The sequence below is a fragment of the Perca flavescens genome, chromosome 13 (assembly GCF_004354835.1).
Source record: "Perca flavescens isolate YP-PL-M2 chromosome 13, PFLA_1.0, whole genome shotgun sequence".
Taxonomy (NCBI): domain Eukaryota; kingdom Metazoa; phylum Chordata; class Actinopteri; order Perciformes; family Percidae; genus Perca; species Perca flavescens.
This window is the reverse complement of record NC_041343.1, coordinates 1,354,345-1,378,117: the sequence shown is the minus strand read 5'-3', so window position 1 is coordinate 1,378,117 and position 23,773 is coordinate 1,354,345. Positions and strand designations below refer to the sequence as shown.

Genomic DNA, 23,773 nt, shown 5'->3' with positions numbered 1-23,773 from the left:
AGAGGTAAATTGAAAGGTTTAAAAACACTGCAATAGTGGCTCCAAACCTGAAACTATTAGTAAGAGAAGTGCAGATCAGCAGGAGAATATTTTAAGCAGCCCTGTTGAAACTATAGTGAATGACAGTGATCTGAGCTCAAGTGGCAGTGAAGTCTCCACTGCACCTGCTAGCAGCAAACAGTGCAAAACAGTAAGGAGATATGACCCGAGTTACCTGAAATTTGGATTCAGTTGGAGCGGGACGGAGAAAGTACAGCTTGGCTACAGCTGAAAACAGTCAATAAATAATGTTAAATGCTGAATAGGGTAGGCCTACACTACAGTCAGCCATAATGGTAGTAGGCCTACTTGGAGTGCCTAATGTTCCTGAGGTGGTACGTGGCGTAAAAACGTTTGAGAACCACTGGCTAGTTGTTTCATTTAGATAGCATGACAAATAAAGATTACACTGCATTACATAAAATACTTTTACACACTTTATTTAATTCGCCTTTTTTATTCTGAAAGCCAGATGCATGATCCGGAAGTCTTACTTAAACTGTGTGCACAGATTAGTTATCTGCCTGCATTTGGTGCGCATAGACTTCCGAACTGGGCGGATGATTTGTTATTCCGTTCCCTTGGTATAGCACACCATTTGGATAGATTTTCACATATTTTCTGCCATATGACTAACACCTTCTGTGCCCTTCTTTTCTTCTCCACTCCTCTCTCCTTTTCCTCTGTCCTCTTGACTACCCCTCTTTTGCACATATCTACCTCTGACTCCCCTTTTTCTTTCCTTCCAGTCCCTTAACCAACTTACTTCCCCAAATCTCAGAAATCTTCCCCCTCTCATACCTACCTGGATGGTTGCTCTCACTGTGCTCTCCTGGCGGCGTCAGTGGCAACAGCTGCTCATGTTTTGATGCTGCGGCAGGCCTACTGGGAGACCCAGGTGGGGCTCGCTGAGGGAAAGCACAAAGATAGGGCTGATGCTGTTGTGGTGGAGTTGGGCCGGTGTTAGGTGGTGGTAGCCTGGTGGTGTCCGGTAGTTTAACACCTGGTTCAGGCCTCCCTGCAGGCTCAGCAAGTCATCAAAGAGCTCTAAGATGTAGAGGCACTGGTCAGCATTTATCTGCAGATGAAATAAGTGTGGTTAATTTTTCACTGCCTCATAGAACAAGACTGCTATCAAATCGGAGATTTCCCAATGACAATCAGGCAAAAAAGACAAATTTAGCCCTCGTGTTAAAGCTCTTTACTCTGTCTTCTTATTGGCTGTGTAAACGACATATTACCGCGATAAAAAAAAAAAAAAAAAAGACCAGGAAGCGGAGATTCTGCCGATTCCGGAGATATTTAAACCATGTTTATGTCATGTCATTGTATGAAAACAGCCAGTGCAAATATGTGTAGTCGGCTTTAGGATTAAGCATTATTCTCAAGATGGCGCCACGGATCGCACCCTCTGTGTAGTGCTCTGTGCTAAAGTTGTCGCTTGCTCCGTGGCTATATAGCAGAAAAAAAACGCGTTTGGCCCTATAACTCCCAAACTGTACATCGCACATTCAAAATCCATATATCCTTGTGTTCCCTGGATCCAACTGAATCTCCTGAGTCTCCGGGCATTTCCGCTGAGACTTTTATGTGCGATTTATCGAAAACCTACTTTGCCAAACTCCTCCTAGACCGTGCAACCGTTCTGCATGAAACTTAGCACGTAGCATCTCTAGACCGACCTGATAAAAAGTTATGAAAAGAAAATTTCTATCGGATAAAAATTGCGCAAATTTGTAAGTATGAAACCATCAACTTTGCCATATCTCGAGCAAAATAAATGCTATCAATGCAAAACTTTAGATTTTTGTTTACCAGGACCTTCTGGAGGTCCCCCACACATTTTAAAAAAATTGGCCACTAGGGGGCGCTACAAGTACAAAAGGTTTATATCTCATGAACAGCGCATCCGATTGTTACGAAATTTGGAGGGTACCATCTAGGGCCACTCCTGATGGGACCCATGTTTGGATTAATCACTTACACTAATGTGAGCAACTTTAAATTTACAGGGTAGATGTACAATGGGTCAAGGACCTCACCTACCAAAAATTGCACTAGGTGGCGCTATAATGTTTTTTTCCTTTAATTCCCACATCGCACATTAGAAAACCTTACATCCACGTGTTCTTTGAATTAAGCTGAATCACAGGATGTAGGCCTCGCCCATTTCCACTGACAAGTTTTTTCACAATATCGCGCAATGCGCAAAACCAACTTTTTCGAACTCGTCTTAGGCCACGCGACCAATCTGCACGAAACCTGGTAGTTAGCACCTCCAGATGGACCTGACCAAAAGTTATGGAAACAATTTTGCTACGTTAAAGTATGCGCATTTGACGACTAAACTAAATTTCATAGCTAGCTACCAAACACGAACTTTATCATATGTCGGCCAAATAAAATGCTATCAGCAAAAAACTTGTTTATTGTTCAACATCCCACTTCGATGCTCTGTACCAAATTTGATGAAGATCGGCCATTACAGGGCGCTATAATCAGCGTTTATGTGTTTTGGCCAATAACTCAATACATGTAAATGGGACAATTGCGATTGCAATTTCTCTGCCGCAGTAATTGCTATCACCATGAAACTTGTGAAGCTTGTTTAGCATGCCGCTCTGATGCTCTGTACCAAATTTGGCGAAGATCGGCCATTAGGTGGCACTATAGGCTATGTTCAGACTGCAGGCAAAAGTGTCCCAAATCTGAGTAAATGTAAATGTGGGAATAACGATTACTCGTAATATGTTCAAGTATTGATGCCTCACACACATTTTTTCACTCCATATCATCCACGTTACCATGAAGATTAAATCCAGCAGTGCTCTTTGCACTTGTACTAGTGATACTTGTTCCATAAACACCTTGTAAAATCCAACTCAAATCGTTATTAATGTTTCGGCGCTGTCTCACTGTCACATTGTCTACTACGGAGCGCAGGAGGAGATGGCCCGACTGCATGGATTACAGGATAGCATCAAATACCCATAGCATTAGATAACGGCAGAACAGTGTAAATAACTAAATATGTCTTTAATACTGTGCATCAAATGTCAAAGTCTGGAAATACAATCGTTACAGTTAATGTCCTCGATATCGGTCCTAACTTTAATAATGTTCTTGACAAAACCTGCATGAAGAAAAGTGTGTTTGCCTATTAGACTTTCGTCTTCAGATTGTATCTCGGGGTGGGGGGGTACCCCAAAAGTTGATGCTGTGATTTTGGCAAGGTGTTAACAATCACAATATGTTGTAAACATAAATACTGCGGTGAACCCATGCTGGCCCTGCAGGAGGACTACGGCAATGGAAGAAACAGGAGAAAAAGAGGCTTCAGGGACCATGACAATGACTGACAGGCTAATATGCCGATTTAAATTCCCTAAAGCTGAGCTCTTGGATCTCTGAACTGAATTGGGTCCAGTAGAGAGGGCAATGCGCCGGAACTGTGCCATCCCGGTCCAAATATTGCTCCTCGCCACTCTGGGGGCAACCAGCTGTTTTATATAAATATTATACATAATCTTCAACTTTATCACTAAGGCTTGTTTGGATATAATATATAGTTCTGTTAAATCTTATCATATAGGTCTGGTATATCGAAGCTGTCCCCGAGTGCCGTAATGCCTGCCGTTTTGGAAAGTATTATTAATATAGGTAGTCTATTGATCAGGTTTCCCTACAATGTGCGAGAACAGGACGAATTTATAATTAAATTTGCAACAATTCCTGAACATCTCAGAAGTTTTTTGCTTTTTCCCCGGCAGTCGTCATGATTCGGCGTGTACAGGGCTGGATAAGAGGCCGATTCATGTACACATTTTTGGGTAATCTGTGATTTATAAAGGGAACATTGCTTACAGATGTAGGTACGCATGTTTTTATAAATCTGAATTCTTTTTGGCGTACGCCATTTTTGGCTTTTGGGCATACATACACTTTTAGTAAGGATCCTATGCACAGTTTTATAAATGAGACCCCTGCTCAGACTTAAAAGTAGTGTGAACACTCAAATCTTGCCCAGATCTGATTTTTTCAAATCAGATATAGACCACTTCTATATGTGTTCCTGAATCAGACCCAGGTCAGATTTTTTTTCAATGCGGCCGCAGCTTATGTCAATCTACATCGACTGGCAGGAGTTAGCCATAGACATCGACTGTCAATCTACATCGACCGGCAGGAGTTAGCCCTAGACACAGACAGTAAAATTAAAAACTTAACTAGGCATCTGAAAAGTTTTGAATAAACTGCATCACTGTGAAGCTATTCACAACACAGTCTCACCACTCCTGGCTTCGTCTCTGCATCCACACAGACCTCTGTAATGAATTTGCAGCCGTAACCCTGCAAAAGGCCAAAATAGGCAATTTGGCTCTCTCTCTCTTCCTTCTCCTCCTCAGCACCTGCTCATTAATGTTACGGCTGCCATTAAACAAACATTTTGAAATAAAAGCAAAAATGCTTACTTCCTCCATAACCTCCCTAATTTTAGTGCAACAGCGTGCTGTGTCTGATGTCATCAGCGAAGGCCTAACCCTTGCCATTTCCACTTCGTGCTTTAACAAACTCCTCCTAGAGATTTCATCCAATCAACTTCAAATTTGGGCTGTGCCATCTTCAGACATTAAACATGAAAAGTTATTAAAAGAAAAACTTTTTGTCATAGGGCATGGCCGTGGCAGGGCAGCCATTTTGTGCGTTTCTCCATTAACACAGGAAGTGGGTCTAACTCAAGTGTACATTGTCCAATTGGCTCGAAACGTTTCATGATTCATAAGACTCTAACCCTAAGGACATTTACGATTGATAAAGGTTTGCCCCGACCCCACGCTTTCGCCACGCCCCCTTTCACAGCTAATGAACTGTATGACGTAGAGTCTTGTGTGAGGTATCGTTGAACTCAGCAGGGAGTTCCCTTTTCATTGGTGACGATTTGCGGTGTCTGAGTGCAAATGCACGATCGCAAGGAACGGCATCCGCCAGTAACCCTGACGTGCAAGGAGGTGCGAAGGCCCGTCCAACGCTGCTTGCAGTTTTATTTTGCATTTTTGTTTGCTAAAAATCGTACATTGGCGAGGAAAATGCTGTGTAGTAATAGCTGATAAGGAGTTAGCCTTAGCCTAACGTTAGCCCTTCTCTCTTCATCCCACTTAGTTTAGGGTCTCAAACCCGCTTGCTCACTTCACAGATTGTATATTCTGTATTTATTACCAAAGCATTTATCAGTAATACAGTTCTCTCTCTCTCTCTCTCTCTCTCCGCACACACAAACAGATAACGAGTAAAATAAAAGACTCCGCTACCGTGTGTTTATTTAATTATAGGTACACCTACATGTAGGCCTAATAGATTGCAGTCAAAGCCTGTATATTACTATTAGGACTATAGAAAATGCGTCAAGGATGTATAAATTAAATAGGCTAAACTTCAGCTGGAGTCCGATTTACTACGGCAACACTGTTGACCGCATCAGTGATCTCTTTCCATTCCGCATTCTTTCTACAGCCTTTAATACCAGTTTTCAGGCTGCCAAATAGTACACACGTTAGTGCAAATGAACCAGAGATATCAGGGTTTCAATCTCCACCTCTGAAAAGTTACGCTTCTCAGCCAGATTACGTCTCGTCATGTCGTAAATTGTAGGGGCGAGGCCTCAAAACCCAGAATATATTGGGGCGTGATATTTAAATGACGATCGTTTCCAGCCGCCGTATTTATCAATGTACGACCATTCTTACGCTCTGATTGGTGTGATACGAACGTTTCATGAATCCCACGTGAAGCCTGTCGTAAGACGATTTCTGCGCTCATATCTGCGCTGGTTTCTACGTTAGGTTGATAAATGAGGGCCATTGAGTCCATGACTCTAATGTCTGATTACTCCACATTTTTGTTGTGATATTTTGTGATTACATTCTGAATCTGCAACGTTCTCTGTCAGGTAAATACAGTAAGTTAGTTGTAAGGTATACAGGAGAGTTGCATTTGAAGTGGTTTGGGGTCCTTCTGTAAGTAATTTTGGGGTATGCTACAATTTGGTTTTGATGAATTCTACAAGCAGCAATACCACAGGCCAAGTAATCGGCCGTTCCAAACAGGCACATTTTCAACGGACACTGCACTAGTGTCTATAATTAGCAATAATAGGCTAATCGGTGTCATAGGTAGCTTGGTAGTTCATTGGTAGATAGCCTACATATCATGTCAACATATAGTTATGTCAGATTTAGTAGAAGCAGATGTTAACATTGTGAAACGCATGGCCCTCAGTTTCAGAAACTGTCACAGCAGGGAGTGGGTAGCAACAGACCCCTCATCCTCTTTGGATTTGAGACAAGGTGAGCTTATATCAATATTAAAACAAACCATGTTTAGCTATTTTGACTGAAAGGGGTTAAGTAACACTAACATCTTAGTGTGTTTTATTATATTAGGTTACAATTAGGATAAGAGGTTAATACCAAATGTATCCTTCATAGAGAAAGATGATAGAGAAGATGTGATTGAGGATGATGGGAGTGAAGACAGCAGGGAGCGTAAGTGTTGCTCTGAGCACAGTGTGGAAATGAGAGCTGAGGAACTGGAAAGTAGGCAGAGCAGTGCAGACCAGTTTTTTACCAGAGGATCCAGGACTATGGCCAGATAAATTAACAGATGATCAGAGAGACACCATAGTACGCAGGCTGGCAAGTAAAGGTACAGAGAAAACAAACAAAATGTAGTAGTAACCACAGTAAAGTAGGCTAGAGAATGTTGAGAAAGGAGGTTTGAAATGTGTGTTATCAGGCTATTATAAGCATTACAGTTAATAGTTATTACCCTATAAACATCTAGGCCTACAGATTCATGTGTACAGAGGCCCGATTTTTTTTGGGAGGGGGGGATGAGTTGAGGAACATGGGGGCCCATCAGGACTGCCTATGCATAGGGCCCAGGGTCTTGTGCTACGCCCCTGCTTACTAACTTAGGACAAAGGACCCTGGGGCGCAAGAATCTTTGCTCATTGACTAATCTTTGTAGTTGTATATGCGCAGTTTCTCCTTTTCAATACAAGAGACCTTTTTGGGGCGCGTGGAACCTGTGCCCAACAGAATTTATAGGCTGCGATTGCCTGCACACTTGGCTAAGCCAAAATAGCACAGCTAACTTTAATCCCTGCATATACTTTCAAAGAGTGAATCAAGGCTGTACTCTCTAACTCTAAAGTCTAAGATACACTGTGAACTGGCATGCAAAAATTATTCTGAATCTAAATTGTAACACCAAAGTCAGTTGTCTGGCAGTCTTTAATTGCAAGTATGCACATGATTTTCTACACTACCACATTCGTTGGTTATCACTCATTTAATCTTTGGCTTATTTTTTGGTTGTTATTGTTTCTGATCAAAACTTTTTTCATTTGTCTTTTACCAAACACTTTTGCTGAGGCCATATTGCTCATATGACTCTTCTTAAAAAAATGCAATTCATGAAGTAGAAAATAGAGAAAGGAGGAATGTAAGTACAAATACCCCAATGCCAACAGATAGAACAAGATACACAATATTAAGTGAAGACAGTGAAACAAATTCAGTTCAATTTTAGAATCACTAGCAAAAACTGGCTCAGAAGTTTTTAAAATGCTCCTACCTGTCTTCGTCAAATTGCTCTATCTTCCCCTAAAATCAATCCAAGTGAAAAAGTAGGAGGTAAACCAACGTGTGTCTGTTTCACTGAGTGTCTCACACTTAAATCTACCCCTTTCCCTCATTCCGACAGGTGGCTCTGGCAACCATTCAGAACTGAGCCACTCCTTCATACCTGTCCGCTAGCGTAACTGCTTTACCAGTGTTTACTCTGCCAACCGTCAACGACATAAATACTTAAGACTGCAACTTCCCCTTTCACTGTTGTGACTTAAACAACAACAGGGTGAACTGCTAGGTGATGTTTCCCTTCTTCTCTGTGATTATAGAAAGATAAATTGGAGGCAGAATATGACTTTCCTAGCAGCTATTCTACACTGCAGAGGACATCCTTAAGCACATACTATCCTTTTTTTTTTCAGAAGAAAGACAATCCAGTTCAACAAAATAAACTGAGGACTCTGCTGTTGAGTCACATCTTTTTGGTCTCTTCATATCTCCTGTGTGTTAATCTGCTCCAGCAGTGTCTAGACTTGCTTATACAGTAACCAAATCTTCACATGATGACACAGACAGCTGATTCAGACATGACATTAAAACATGGGATAGACAATCACATGACCTGCGGCTCTTGCGTAAACTGTCATCTCGACACATGTAGTAGTCAAAGCTGCAGAGGATGTATATGTATGTAATGTAAATGTGTTTTAGTTTTTTTCAAATGATCTATCTGATAATGATTGTGGACCAGTAAATGACATCCCCTCTTATTTCATGTTCACTCTGACCTGAGTCATATCTTTTATTATTCCTTGGCCTGAGTGCAGACACACCATCATGGCCGTCTTGACTTATTCATGTAACAGGCACAGTTCTTCTCAGTATGTCAGTAAGACAGAGGAGAATACCCCCCCGGCTCAGCTTCAATTCATGTTGGAGGTTTGTCCAAACCACAGACTGTTAAAACTATAGACAGAGTGTCTGTGACGTCACCCATTGGTTTCTAAATAGACTAAATGAAGCTCAAAGTCGGCGACTCTTCCTGTCGCCATCTTTGCTGTGCTGACATCAGGAGATGGAGTGTGAGTGGAGCTGAGGCGGACCAAGCGGACTCGAATGAAGCCTGATTGCTGAAACCATGCCCACCTAGCTCGAAGCTCTCTAGCTCCCCGCTAGCAATGGCTAAGAAGCTACTCTGATGCTAGCCCTAGTGACACTGCTCGCTGGGCTACAGCAAACAACTTGCTGCCGGTTGGTAATTTACTCGTTCGTCCCAGCCTTTTTGAGGCAAGTTAACCCGAAATTATTAAACAAAACGTAATATATTTATTTGTTATTGAGATACTAACGTTACACAAGCTTAAAATGTATACACCCTAAAACATCCAAGTCCTGTAACGTTAGCTAACTTAAATCACCTGCAGGCCCTCCTCCCTGCTATCAGAAAGAGATGGAGAGGGGTCAGCAGCCTGTAAGTATCGTATGTAAGATGTTTATTTATTTTGGTCCTTGTTGAGGTCATAGCCACCTGTGATACCTTCACCACACAGTACAACCAACTAGTACCATTCTGTCAAAGAAAGCTGTTTTCAAAAGGGCAACAAAAAAGTATTTACTATCATATTATATAATATATATATATTGGGTGGGGAGAGGGAGGTAGGGTGGGGTAATTTTGTGTGGTGTTTAAAATGTTCTAAACAAACAACAAAATGTTCCAATAGGATAAATAGGTTTGGAATTCTTTTTACACTTTCAGTTGTTATTTTTTAACAACTGAAATCAATGTTTTATTATTACAGAGGGGAAGTACCAAAAAAAGTTACCGTATCGGTACCAGTCAAAATGTGAACGGTATCCAACCCTAGATACAGTACGTTAAAATTCCACTTAAGTACAGTAACAAAGTTTGTGCTTTGTTACATTACAACACTGATTGCCACGGATATTGCATACACAAGGTTTCACTGAGAATGTTCATGTGCTCACTGTAATCTGCTAAACTGGAGCTTTTTATCACAGTGTTTACACGGTTCACAATAACACAGTTTCATCTGACAAGCTGGGATATGAGTGTATTTTCAGACACACAGATGATTTGGACATACTCTCATATTGTTGTCAATTTGAACAAATGTAAGCATTATTTTCAAAGTACAATGGCTTTTTTGTATTCAGCACAAGTTCAGCTAGAATAATGTAGAATGTAGCCTATTTCATGATTTAACTTTTTTTTAAATAACTGGTGAAAGAACAAGTTATAAAAAGTAGTTTAAGAGCGGTGAATTTGTGAAAAAACATTACCTTACCCATTGTGGAGAACGGTTTGGTCACTTGAGGGGATTGTGTGAAGTCTTAGGTATGTAACAAGCACAAAGACTTTCATCTGCTCTATTGTTTTATGCAATGCATTTGAAATCTAAAAAATGTATTCCTGTTGATTTGTGACCAAGAGTTGGCAGTGGCTCTATACACTGAATATGTAAGGGGTTGGCAACAGCGAAGCCCGGATAAACGCAACTGCACAAAGCTTACAGCAGGGGTATTAAACTTTATTGTTTAGGGGGCCACATTATCAGAAAGCTAAGTACCCGAGGGCTGGACATTTACCTGAGCTGTTCTCAATAAAATAAATCATATTGCTGACATCAAAATACTGAGCGAAGTTTAGAAAGAATGAAGAACACAGACTGCATTGACTTTACATAATCCAATCTGTCCCAGATTTCCCATTCTGGATAAGTATACAGGCCTGAAGACATCTACATGCCCATATTAGGTCATAGTCATAGCACCACCTACTGACAGGAACAGGAAGTCAGTCTTATATGACGATGATTGGAAATTATTTAAAATTTACATGGTATACAGCCAGCTACCGTATAATTTGTGTGAGTTCTCTAGTGCCACATAGTGGACGGAGGAGTGTCATGTCATTTCCAGTGCCACGCACTCCACCCAGGAAATCATGTCTTACTTGCGCCCAGGGTTTGTGAATGTAAAGAAGAAAAAGATGCAGAGGTGACGTGTTTAAACAAAGAGCTGCAAATGTCTTTTACAGTTTGATTTAAAAAAATATATAACTCCTCAAATTAAGTTATATTCAGGCTTAAAGTTTTGCATAGTTAAGGGCGTGGTTACGTTGATTGACAGATGCCTGTAGTAAGATAAGATAAGATAAGATAAGCCTTTATTGTCTCCCATAGGAGAAATTTGGCTTGGGCACTCGAGAGAACAAGATGGCGACACATCACGCATAACACACAATAAACATACAATTAACAAACTTACAACATAGTCATACATTTCCTCATGCTTCAATAAACAACAAATAACACACGAACAACCCCCAACAACACAGCCTCCCCCTCGAATTGCACAAATGTTTAGATAATTATTGCACATTTCCCGTTAACTCATGCTCATGGAGACTAGCTGCTGGTGTCCCCGTCAGTTCAGCTAAAGCTAACAACACTCACTGCAGTTGACGTCCTTGCCTTTCAGACAATTCTCAAGCAAAAATCTGACGCATAATATGGCTTGCTGTGGGGTTAGGGTTAAGGTTAATGGACCTTCCCAAGAAGTCAACCCTCCACTTCTTTCGGTGAGTGAAATCACAATATGTTATTTATCGTTATATGTGAGCTTTATTAGCACGCTACCTAAATACCTGAGCGTTGATTGGTTGAGCGAACCACATACACATACATTGGAGACGAGACAGCAGGTCTCATATTTCAGACACTGCAATGTTTCATTACTAAATTCACTTCTGAGATTTTTTTTATGCTAGAAATCAACTATATAAAGCTCAAGCGACTAGTTAGCTAGCTACACTTTCGGAATAACATAATATATGGCACAATTTGAATTTCGTCACGCCACTTATTTTACAGCTACCCTAAAGACTTACAAAACTAACACTTGTGTCTGATTTCAATTTAATGCGTGAGGGGTTTCGTTAGCTGCTAGTGTCCCTTCAATCCTATGGGTAAAGATCGCGGGTAGCTGCAGGCCCTGGAGCTCCGTTAGGGCCTCAGCATTTGGTAGTCCAGTAACCCAGAAACGGTGACTTTTTAAAATAAGTTAGTTTGTGCTGATAAGGAACTGGTATGGAGTGCCGCGGGTATGGAGTGCCGCGGTTATGGAGTGCCCTCCATGACGGAGAACATCTAGCTGACAGCGGGCCGGGGTCTGTGAAGGAGGACACACCGGGAGGCGAGGCAGCACCGGCTGCTGTCACGTTAGCCTGCTGAGCTCCTGCTGAACTCCGACACACAGTCGGACAAAATTTGCAATTAGCCATCAAATTTTGTATAACGGCCCATATTTGACCTCTACGTAGTTGATTTCTCACATAAAAAAGTCTCAGAAGTGAATTTAGTGGTGAAATAGCAGATGAACAATGTATACAATTTCTGAGATCTGCGCAACCTATTCAGAAGTCTACCTGATCTCAGATCAGTGGTGTAGCTTATGTAAATGTTGGGGCGTGACAAAGGTAGAGACTAGAGCCAAATAAGGAGGAGCCACTGAGTTGACGTCAACTCTGTGGTTCGTTGACATTTGCCTGTTTTCAGAGGCAGTTTCAAATTGTGAGATTTGTGGAGGAAAGAGGTGTCAATGGGATTTTGAGGTTCTATGTTTGTCTTATTTACCCACCAAACTGTTGTTATTCAACTATGACTAGGTAAAATCTCACAAAACAACTTGTGAATTTGTGACCTTTTAAAATTTAGAGAGTAGTATTAAAGTGCCCATATTATGAAAAAATCACTTTTTCTGGGATTTGGGGTGTTATTTTGTGTCTCTGGTGCTTCCACACGCATACAAACTTTGAAAAAAATCCATCCATGCTGTTTTGAGTGAGATACGGTTTCTGAATGTGTCCTGCCTTCAGTCTCCGGGTGAGCTGTTCAAAATCTGCACGGCTTTCTACGTCACAAGCCGAAACGAGCTGGCTAACCGCAACCGTTAGCATGCTAGCGGCTAACGCTAGCATGCTACCTCGTTCTAAATAGCAAAGCACTGCTACAACACACAAAAGTTCACCATAATCTACAAAAGAATTACTTACTTTAGAAGTCTCCCAGGCTTGTAACTGACCGAAGTTGGAGAAACAACCTTTCTTTTACTGTCTATGGAGCTAGCTAGCTGACATGATCTACATGTGAGCTATTGCGCATGTGCAAGTGCAATCAAAGATAGTACAGAAGAAGAAGAAAAGAGGTCTCACTCTGTAGCTAAAACAGAGACCAGGTGAAAAGAGGATCTGCAGCAGTGAGAGAGAGATGTGCAGTACAACAAAAATATGGTGTTTTTTGAAAATTAAACCATGTAAACTATTCTGATACAACCTTAAAATACAATTATGAACATGAAAATGAGCATGGGCGCTTTAATGCTTATTTTTGTCTGGATTGTGTGATTTGCTTGTCCTTTGAATTGGCGGATTTGAATGTGAAATCTAACATTTTTAGTCAGTAAAGACAAAAGCAGAGCAAATTATTATTTATTATTATTATAAAAATAAAGTTGTATAAACTGGAAACATTCTCACATCAGTTACCTAAAATCAACATAATTGGCCTGTACAAGTAGTAATATACTCTATAAAGTGTTTGATAGCAAGGATGAAAAGAGCAAAGGTGGTAACAGTGTTATGCTACATTATGTTATTTAATTGACAATCATATTGAACATAAAAAACTAGGGCTGTCAATCGATTAAAAAATGTAATCAAATTAATTACATACTCTGTGATTAATTAAAATTCGAAATTAATCGCATACATAATTAACGGTGCACTGTAAATCCGAACGTTCAAAGTACCTAAAGAGATTAAGTAGTGTATACTCAAAGTTTTAGAAAAATTTCTACTAACTTAATTTTTTCAAGTTGGTGTAACATGTTCTTCCTTAACTTAAAAACATAACTTAGTTACAACTTAATAGAATTCAGTAATAACATATTAAGAATGATAAAGTCCTGCACTGTTAATTTTAACAAGTTGACTTTACTTAAAAAATGTATGCAAACTCATTGCCTTGAAAAAAGTAAGTTCAATGAACTTAGTAATGGTAAATTAGTGCAGCTTAATTGTCCTGAGTAAACAATACTAAGTTTTAATAAACTTAAATTTTTTAAGTGAACACAGCTTGTTTATTCTGAGTAAGTAACACTCAATAAGCTTATACTTGTTAAGTGAAGAAAACTTGTTTATTTTAAGTAAATTATGCTTAATTAGCTCACATTTTTTAAGTGAGCACTACTTAAAGGTATTGTGGAGGATTTTCCCAAATTTTAGAAAAGAACCGCCTTCTGTACTTTTTGAAAAAATGCACATGCGCAACACTCTGCCTGCTCCCGAGAGGGAACGCCTATTAAACGTGTGCACGAGAGTGCACTGTTTACAAGTTGCTGTCGGCATGGCTCATACAAGCCTACTTTCCAAAAGAAGATTTGCACTTTTTCACAAATTGAGATGTTTACCGTGTGTCTTGTGATGTGCGTGACTTGTGCCAGGGCTAGCATCGCTAATCATAGCTTACATCAACTTTTACTAGCAGTGATTTTAAATGGATTTCTCCAAATAGCATGCCAAACTTTACCTGTGGAGTAGAAACTTCACAACTGAGGCATCAGTGGGAAGCCCAACCTGTGCTTTTAGCGCACGCCAGCGTGTGAAATATTCTCCCAAAAGCTTCAATGCTTCAATGAATGGCTGAAACCGTAGCTCAAGCTCACCACACATATACACCTGAAAGCTAGGGACGTGCACGTACCACGGCCTTACGTAAACATATCACCAGAATGATTTGACAACCAGGAGGACCAATAGTCTTGATGATCCACCCGGAAAAAGAAAATCCTCCACTATACCTTTAATGCGACTTGTTTTCTGGTTCAGATTACAGACTGAAAATTACTATACAAGTAGCTATACATCTATTTAAAAAAAATCTATCTAAAAGAATGAAATGAGAAGGTTGTTTTAGATGAATCACATCATTTCTTTATTTTTAATTATCCACCCTGCCATATAACATATTTATAGTATTTATATTGTTTAAAATAGGGATGATTTAAAAAATAAACTCACAAAAAAATGTATATAGCACATGTTAAAATACAATAAAATCTCAAAGTGCTTCACCAAATAAGTAAAATCATAAATAAATTGCAATCGGCAAATGGTCTGAAATGCATTAGACATTAGTGAAGGTCAAAATGTATATATTGTATTTATTTTTTGCTTTTTTATGGTCATCAGTTTAATGTAGCCTATATTTTTTTAATTTTATTTAAGCAGCTGCAGGGATAATTTTGTATGGCAAGTTAATCTCTGATTCAACGTGAACAGAAGGTGGCACTAATTTGCATACTACACTGATTCCTTACCGCCCTTTGGAAAAACACAGAAGAAGAAAAGTTTGAACAACGCAGCAAGGCGGGATGCAACCATACTGTCTATGGATGCAACAGACAGTAGGCTTGCAGAAAGTTACTACCTACGGAGCAGCACTGGACTTACTGTAAGTTTTGAATGTTAACATTCCTTCACTTTTACTTCTTTTATACATGTTTTTATGTGTTCGTCTCAGAGAGCGTAGACCTTCTCCAAGCCCCCGCCCTTCACTGGCTTATCACAGTAGTCTTGTTGGGATTGGCAACTTGTCAGATATAGGTTAGCTGCTATAGAGCTAGCCATTTAGCGTGACCACTAACGTTACACAATCCAGCAGCACAACTTGCGACCTAGCTACCACTCCCAGACTCACTGAAGAATTGTACAACGGATGAACGAGTCAACTGCCCGTGCCCGCCCACTTGTGTTGCGTCGGTTTTAAAACAAACGACCCTGCTAGAGGCAAGCTGCTTTTTATTACAAAGATGAATAAAGTAAAAACCCTTAACAGTAAAGCTTTGGTTTGTAGAAATGGCATTATTGATGATTAACCATGCAGTAAGGTTAAAATGTGGCTGCTTTTCTTTACAGTAATGTTAATTTTGCTTAATGGCTTTAGTAACTTGACACTTTGGGGCTCAAATGAAAAGATCATTAACAGGGAACATTTATAAATGGAAGTATTTATGATTTGACACTCTTTGAATGCTTTTAATTGTTCAGTTTCATATCAGTTCATGCCTTTGCATCTTGCTGTTCCAGTTTCAAGAAGTTAAGGAAGATAACTGGAGATGTGGTAATGATACCAGGTAATTCAATTAATGTGAATTCTTTTATCACCCCCATAAGACCATATTTCCCCTACGCCGACAGACCATAGTGATGTCCTGCCCACCAGTGAACGACCTCATGGACCTCTGGCCTGCTCTCAAAATAGAGTCTGAGGTAATATGGATCAGCTCTCTCTTTTAAAGTGAAAACTGTGATTCTTACTCATTTGGCCAATATTTTTGCTTTATAAATGTGTGCAAGATTCTTCAAATTGAACCGTTTTTAAAAAAAAAAATGTTGCTGTATTCTCCTCCGGCTGTTATTTCTATGTAGTTACATGCAGAGTTCCAGCGGATTACAAATCAGAACCTGCCCAACACGTGCTATGCTGAGCTTGACCGCCATCTTCCTCTAATGATGACCTTATTCAGACAGAAGGCACCAATAACTGGGAAGACAGCAGATGCTCTGGCTGAAATTTAAAAAATCCACGATGAACAGGTAAATAGATTTTTACACATTTCATAGCTTGAACCAGTAGAACATTGAACAGGTTCAATGATTCAAATGAGATTTGTGAATTTTGCAATTAGTCCACTTTGTGTTTGCCATTTGTCTGATTGCGTTAAAGATGTTAACAGGTTATTTGTGGACATATGTTCTGATTGGTCTGTTTAAAATCATTTTTGTTCTGTAAACTCTTAAGTATATACAATTCTGTTTTTATCTGAATAGGAAATCCATGACATGCAGACCAAGCGCACTACTGTTCTCCATGCCCTTCCTGTGTATCTGCGCGAGGACGTCTCTGGATTTTTAAGAACCTGCACGGTGAGTCTTCTTAAGTCACTAACAGATTCTACTGTGTATTATCTAAACCGTTCATCTAAATACTTACTACAAAGGAACTGTATTAGCATTTTATTCAATGTTCAGTAAAACATTTTCTTGTAAATGTCCTTGATTTCAGTCAACACTTAGATTCTCTGGTAATTTGGCTAATTCATACTGTATGTGCAGAAAATGGATCTTATGTTTTTCAACTCTTACAATGAGACCCAGGTCTCTTTTGTAAAAGATGTATTGGATTTCAATGGGACTTGGTTAAGGAAAGACAAATTATGTAATCTGTTCTGTTCCATGTGTTAGTTTGTGATTAGTATCTCTTTTTTCATTCATTCAGGATGAGTCCGATGAGCCAGAGCTTGATGGTGTTTGCAGTGGGCTTCATTACTTTCATCAGTGACTATGACGCAAGTCCAGTTCACTACCACCCTGTGAGAATCACTGTCCTCATTGAAAGTGATGTCTGTGGAGTGATCTATGCACTACACCTCAGCTATCCCAAAGAACTGACCAACACTTTTGAATTCACTTAAAAGATTTAACTTTGTCTAGAAAGTGGTAAACTATCCCTGAGGTTGCAGACCCTCAAGAATGAAGTAATGATGTAGAAACTCATCTGAAAAAAGGCTGCAGGGTAAAGCATTATAAAAGGCTAGTTCAAAGTTATCTCCTTTTGTCTAAATAATGCCTCAGAAAGTTACTGCACTACTGCAGGTGTTCAGCCAATAGACCCAAACTACACAATATTCCTTTGTTCTCATTAATATAATGCAAAAGTAACGCTAATGTTTTGTATGTTTTAATGTTTTTCTTAAACATTGTGGGCTGCGCAAGATGACCCACATTTCACTGTGCATTTGATACTGGTTATGTAAAACATTTACATTTTAGAGTTTTAAGTGAAAATGTTCTTAAACTCTATAGAATTTTTGAAATTTCATCCAAATTGCTGCCCTGTTGCCTTACTCAGGAATTAGCAAGGAAGCCAAAAGCAGTGTTTTTTCGTTTATAGCTGTAACGAACAATAATTTCATTTTGGTATTGTTTTTGATTACTCAGACTATTTTCCTGACTATCTGATTAGTTGTCTGGTCAATATCAGAAATTTATGATAAATATTTATTTCCTAGGGCCTTAAAGAAACATGCCTACTTATTGGGACTTATTCACCGTATCCCCCAGAGTTAGATAAGTCCATACATACCCTTCTCATCTCCGTGCGTGTCGTAATTCTGTCTGACGCACCCACCGCTAGCCTAGCTTAGCACAGATCCTGGAGGTAACTGGCTCCATCTATGTTCCTTATAAATGACAAATAACGCCAACCCTTTCCCATTTACATGTTGTTATTTGTATAGTCAAAGCGTGTAGGAATAACAAGGTCACATGAGACACAGCCATCTTCTAACCGTATGCATACTGGGAACTATATTCTCAGAAGGCAAAGCACTGCTATTTGGGCGGAGTGATTTGCTTGCAGAACTCTAGGTGAACTCTCTGCTCCTCACCACAGGGCTTCTCAGGTGTAAATCACTCTGCAGAAGTAGCAGTGCTTCGCCCTTTCTGAGAATATAGTTCTCAGTATGCATACAGATAGAAAATGTCTGTGTCTTATGTGACCTTGTTATTTGTACACGCTGTGCCTATACAAATCATGTGCTAAGCTAGGCTAGCGGTGGGTGCGTCAGACAGAGTTACAACACGCACGGAGATGAGAAGGGTATGTTTGGACTTATCTATCTCTGGGGGATACAGGGAATAAGACAAAGTCCCAATAAGTCGACGTGTTCCTTTTAAGTGACCAGGAACACATTTGGAAGGATAGAATCGGAACATTTTGAGTTTTTCTTCTTAAAAGTCTCTCTTAAATGTATTTATTTAATATACAATTTATTTAAGTATATTTTAAAAATATTTTTTTATTTTAATTTATAAATGTTTATTTATTTTTCTATTTCATTTTAACATTTAACTGTTCAAAAGCAGACGTTCATGACTTTTAGATAGATTAAGTTAGTTAAAAAAAAGTTTTGAGTCACATGGTGTGGTTGTGTACTTATTTTCTAAATTTCTGTGAAGTTATTCCTGTGGTTTGAAAACTCAAAATTGTAAGTCATAATAACTGAAAATAATTTGAGTTCTGGTAACTTATTCGGGTTTACAGTGTACTATAAATATGTTAAATGGCAGGGTGGTTTTCTATGTGAATGCCAGATAATTAAAAATAAAGAAATTATGTGATTCATCTAAAACAACCTTCTCATTTCATTCTTTTAGATAGATTTTTTTAAATAGATGTATATGCTACTTGTATAGTCATTTTCAGTATGTAAACTGTACCCTAAAACAAGTCAGTAGTATTAAGTAGTGCTCACTTAAAAAATGTGAGCTAATTAATTATTTACTCAGAAAAAGCAAGCTGCATTAACTTAAAACTATGAGCTAATTAAGTGTAATTTACTTAAAATAAACAAGTTGTCTTTACTTAACAAGTATAAGCTTATTGAGTGTTACTTACTCAGAAAAAGCAAGCTTGATTAACTTAAAAACCATGAGCTAATTAAGTGTAATTTACTTAAAATAAACAAGTTGTCTTCACTTAACAAGTATAAGCTTATTGAGTGTTACTTACTCAGAATAAACAAGCTGTGTTCACTTAGAAAATGTAAGTTTGTTTACTCAGAACAATAAAGTTGCACTAATTTACCATTACTAAGTTCATTGAACTTACTTTTTTCAAGGCAATGAATTTCCATACATTTAAGTAAAGTCAACTTGTTAAAATTTACAGTGTGCCTGAACCGATACTTTTTAAGAAAGTAAAAAAAGAAAAGAAAAAAGAAGGGTACTAAACAACAGTCGGTGACATTAAAGAAGGACTTGTTTATTGCTAAGGACATATGGTCAAAATTAAATGATTTGATAATAATCTATAACCATAACAATAACTTATTTCACTAGTAAATTGCTGTTGAACGACAAAAACAACCACCAGATGGGAAAAGGACATTTACAATAACTTCAAATGCACCATGTGGCTGTAGTTTACCAGTTTCATTGAACGCACGTCTGTGTTGTTTTTCCGACGGCAGCTGCAGATTGTTAGCCTAGAAATCTAGACGCACCCTAGTGGCAGCTGGCTGGTCAGGCTAGCAGATTGTTACATACCGGTGTTGAATCCTCTACAGTAAAACACAGTCAAACTTTACACCGTTTAGCGTTAGCTGTCAGCATTTTAACAGTGTTTAATCCAGCTACTTGCTAGCGGTAGGCTAACGTTAGCTGCTGTCGAGTATAGTGTTAACTAGCGTCACGTACAGCGGTGTTTGTGTTGCCTGTATCGTCCGTTTCAGACCATCAGAGAGAAGAGCAGACATATCAGTGGCACCAGATTTCGGTAGCCAGGGTTGGCAGGAAGAAGTAACAAGTAGCTAAATGTTCCAATCAATGATCCAGGCAGCACATTTTCGTCTCCCTTACTCCCTTACACTCGAATAGTGGCTAGAACGGCTCTGGGTCAAAAGGCAATATGGAATGGATTAATCAAAAAACGTGTTATTTTTTCTCAGATTAATTAATCGAAATTAACGCGTTATTTTGACAGCCCTATAAAAACACAATTAAAGCTACAAAAAAATGTAGCCATACCACTGTTGACAAATTTCCTGCCAGCCTTCCACTTGCACCTTTGAGTCAGTAAAAAACTACATGATATTCATGCAAGGGTGTTGAAGTAAAGCTGGTCCTCCATCACAGGGATCAGCTTGATGCATGGGTGGTATTTCAGAAAGCAGGTTTAGTGAAAACTCGAGTTTGATAACCCTGAGATGAGGGAAACTCTGGGTTTTCTGTTTCAGAAAGAGAGGTAACTTCACCTTAGAGTCAGTTACTATGGTAACTGAGTCTGTGAACCTAACCTGGTCGGGAGCAGGTTATCTCCTCCCTCTGACACAGCGCCCTTTCATTTCCTCATCATTCATTCAGTCTGGATCAGGCGCATTTTAGCACAGTTTGTTATCGGCATGAATAAAAAAAATATGTTGGTTTATTAACCATGTTAGGCAGACTATAAAACATTTTCTCAAAACATGGCATTTCCTTTTGTCTACGATCCCATTGATGAAGAAGCTGCTTTACTTCACAGAGAGTTAAACATACGTCGGGAGATGATATTGAAGCCCCGACATTTAAATTTTTAGATAATTTCCTATTTGAGTGGTATCGTTTTTCTTCCCAGTCGATCAGTAAGGTTATGTAGCCTATTTGTCTTTACAACACTGGTGATGCGGAGCAAATTAGTAAAGCCGCTGTAGCAAAGTTCCGTCAGAAGAGTGTGACTCACTCTGAAACGTGTTTTAAACGTTTTTAAAAGGAGTTCCACAGTATTGCAGGTGAATGATGTAAACCCTTTGAAATAAAAGTTTATGGATTATAATTCTGATAATGATGGTGCTGCAGCCTCAGAAAATGATGGTGCTGCAGCCTCAGAATGGGATTAGTAGGACTAGGACTTTTTCGCCCGTGGTGTTGCACCTAAATGAAATAGCATTTCACCAGTAATGTTAGGCTATAAGTTTATGATAAAAAATTATATACACTATATTGGAATATACGCATTTACTCTAGCAGCAATTTTCTCCCACACAAATTCTCTCTCTTTTGCTTTTTGTTTTCTGTAAAGCTTTTAAAAAAGGCTTTTTGCTGTGTTAGAGAAATACATTTGCCTTACCTTACAACCTAGAGCCCATCAGTCAGTCATCAGGGCATAGAGAACTCTGTTGTGCCTGTCTGTCTCAGAGGAAGTTTAATTGCACCACACCCGCTTTCGCCTCGCGATTGCGCCCGCTTTATAGGCATTGACGTGACTCCACATGACTTGAACAAAGAAACGTATTTTCGCTCCCTCTGCACCTCAACTCTGCACGCATGTGTCTGAGCTGAGCACACGTGTCTGTCACACATGCAGAGAGGACCGAGAAACTCACACTTACGTGCTCTCAGGTACCGAAATTTGGCACCGTTTGATTTAACGTTTAATCATTACTCCTAGATTGCAAGATAGTGCATGCTCCATTCCAGTTGGTAACATAATGCCTGTTGCCAAGTGCCAAAACCATAGGCCAAAACTAAAGAAGAAGAGGGGGAAGGATAATAAAATGATAGCGTTACGGAAGCCAAATTTGCAAGAAATGTTTTCGAGTGAAGTTGGAGTGAAAGATATAAAAACAAAAAAAACAAAATTCAGTTTTTTGTCAGCTCACTCAAAATATACAGAGTTTGGTCCTTTAACTTGAGTGAATTGTGTCTGTAAAGTCCTGGAAAAGACTTTGAATTTGATGTTAAAAAAGGTGTGGAAATCCTGAATATTATGCTTTACATTAAGGAAGCCACAATAAAGGTGTGGAAATCCTGAATATTATGCTTTACATTAAGGAAGCCACAAAAAAATTCATAATCAAAGTTGTTGTTTTGTTGTACATTTAATATTAGAAAATTACTTTTAATACTTTATTAAGACTTTATTGTAAGTACTTTATACAAGACTGGTGGCAATTTAAACAACTTAGAAGAATGTAACATTTCCGCATTAAACGTACAATATGTAATTCTAAAAAGTAACTAAAATTACTTTATGAGCTTGCTGAGCGTTTAATAACCTTATAACGTTACGGTACAGTTTAGTCACCAAACATTAGCCATATGACTAAAATCTGCACGTCTGATTCATGACTTAATCATTTTATAACCATAATGAGTAGAAACATACTGTCTATGGCAATACTATTCTGAGAATTGTTCACATTTCCCCCACGTTTTAACTGCTTTACTGATAATCTTTGGCTGCGGATCACCACTCGTAAATGCATTATGGACTGCAACTTCATGACTGCCATGGAAACATGGTAGCAATAGCATGTTTGAACGATGACTGTAACGCTACAACAGCAAGACACACGAGTGTAGATGACGTTGCCAAGCACTTGACTAATCACTCACAGACCCTCCCCCTTTCACACACATTGGACAACTCTGGCAGACTCGCTCTCTCCTCCTTTTCAACATGAAATTAAAAAAAATTAAAAGTAATGAAATTTGCAGGTCGCACATGTGCAAGTAGTTTTAAAAATTACTCGCACTGTCTCAAAGAAATGGTCGCAAAATGCTTTTACTTCGATACATGTCCCCTAAGCATCTTCGTTACTCGTTAATACAAAATAAAATCAGATATAAATAAAAGCAGGTTTGGCGAATCATTGCACCTAGATTGCAAGTTAATGCACAATCCATTCCAGTTGGTGATGTAATGCCTGTTTGTTGCCAAGCACAAAAACCATAGGTCAAAACTAAATTCATGTCATTCTTGTCTAAAAACGAGTAGACCTATGTTATATATATTTTTTATATACAATATCCCAAATGTTTCACAATGTTCAAACCCAAAGACATCAGTAATTTTAACCAAGGTAATAGTTGGTTACCGTTACATTTAGTCACCTGTTGAGGGCTTCATATCCCCTATATTTTTTTTAGAACTTTATCCTTTGTAGCTATATATTTTAACCAAGTGGAAGTTATAAAAGAAAAAAGCCCGGTCTCTTTGTTTTGAAGAAGAGACCTTTACGGATAACTTGGCTTCCTGTAAAAACCTCCTGAATGTCTGGATGTTAACGCAAGCAACAGCTTACCTCACAGCCCCTCCGGGACATCCTTTTTCCACCAAAACAGCGTCAGGGAAACACTGAATTTTACGTGTAACTGCTTAATTCTGTATTTTTACTGGCTTTTATCACCTCGGGCCTCATTTATAAAACTCTGTGCAGACTTAACTCAACTCGGAGTAGGTTCACTCAGTGTTATGCGCGTGCACAACCACTATAAGAAAACTGAAATCGGTTATGTGGAAATGAAAATACATCTATAGTCAGGACTCAATCTCCCGATGTAAACTCTCTGTGAATTAATAGAGCTTTTTCATCAACGGGATCGTCTACAAAAGGACATGACATGTTTGAGAAAAAAACGTTTTATAATCTGCCTAACATAAACCAATACGATTTTTTATTCATGCAGATAACAA

The 23,773-nt window shown here is 38.9% G+C and overlaps 1 protein-coding gene across 3 annotated transcripts in view; it reads right to left on the bottom strand.

The window, feature by feature from the left end:
- The window catches only part of amot (angiomotin), a 138,700-nt gene that overhangs the window by 104,732 nt on the left and 10,195 nt on the right, over positions 1-23,773 (bottom strand). For all 3 annotated transcript variants that reach the window (XM_028595382.1, XM_028595381.1, XM_028595383.1), the window contains exon 2: positions 845-1,117. The gene's annotated coding sequence lies outside the window, so the exon portion shown is untranslated. The remainder of the gene's footprint in view (positions 1-844; positions 1,118-23,773) is intronic.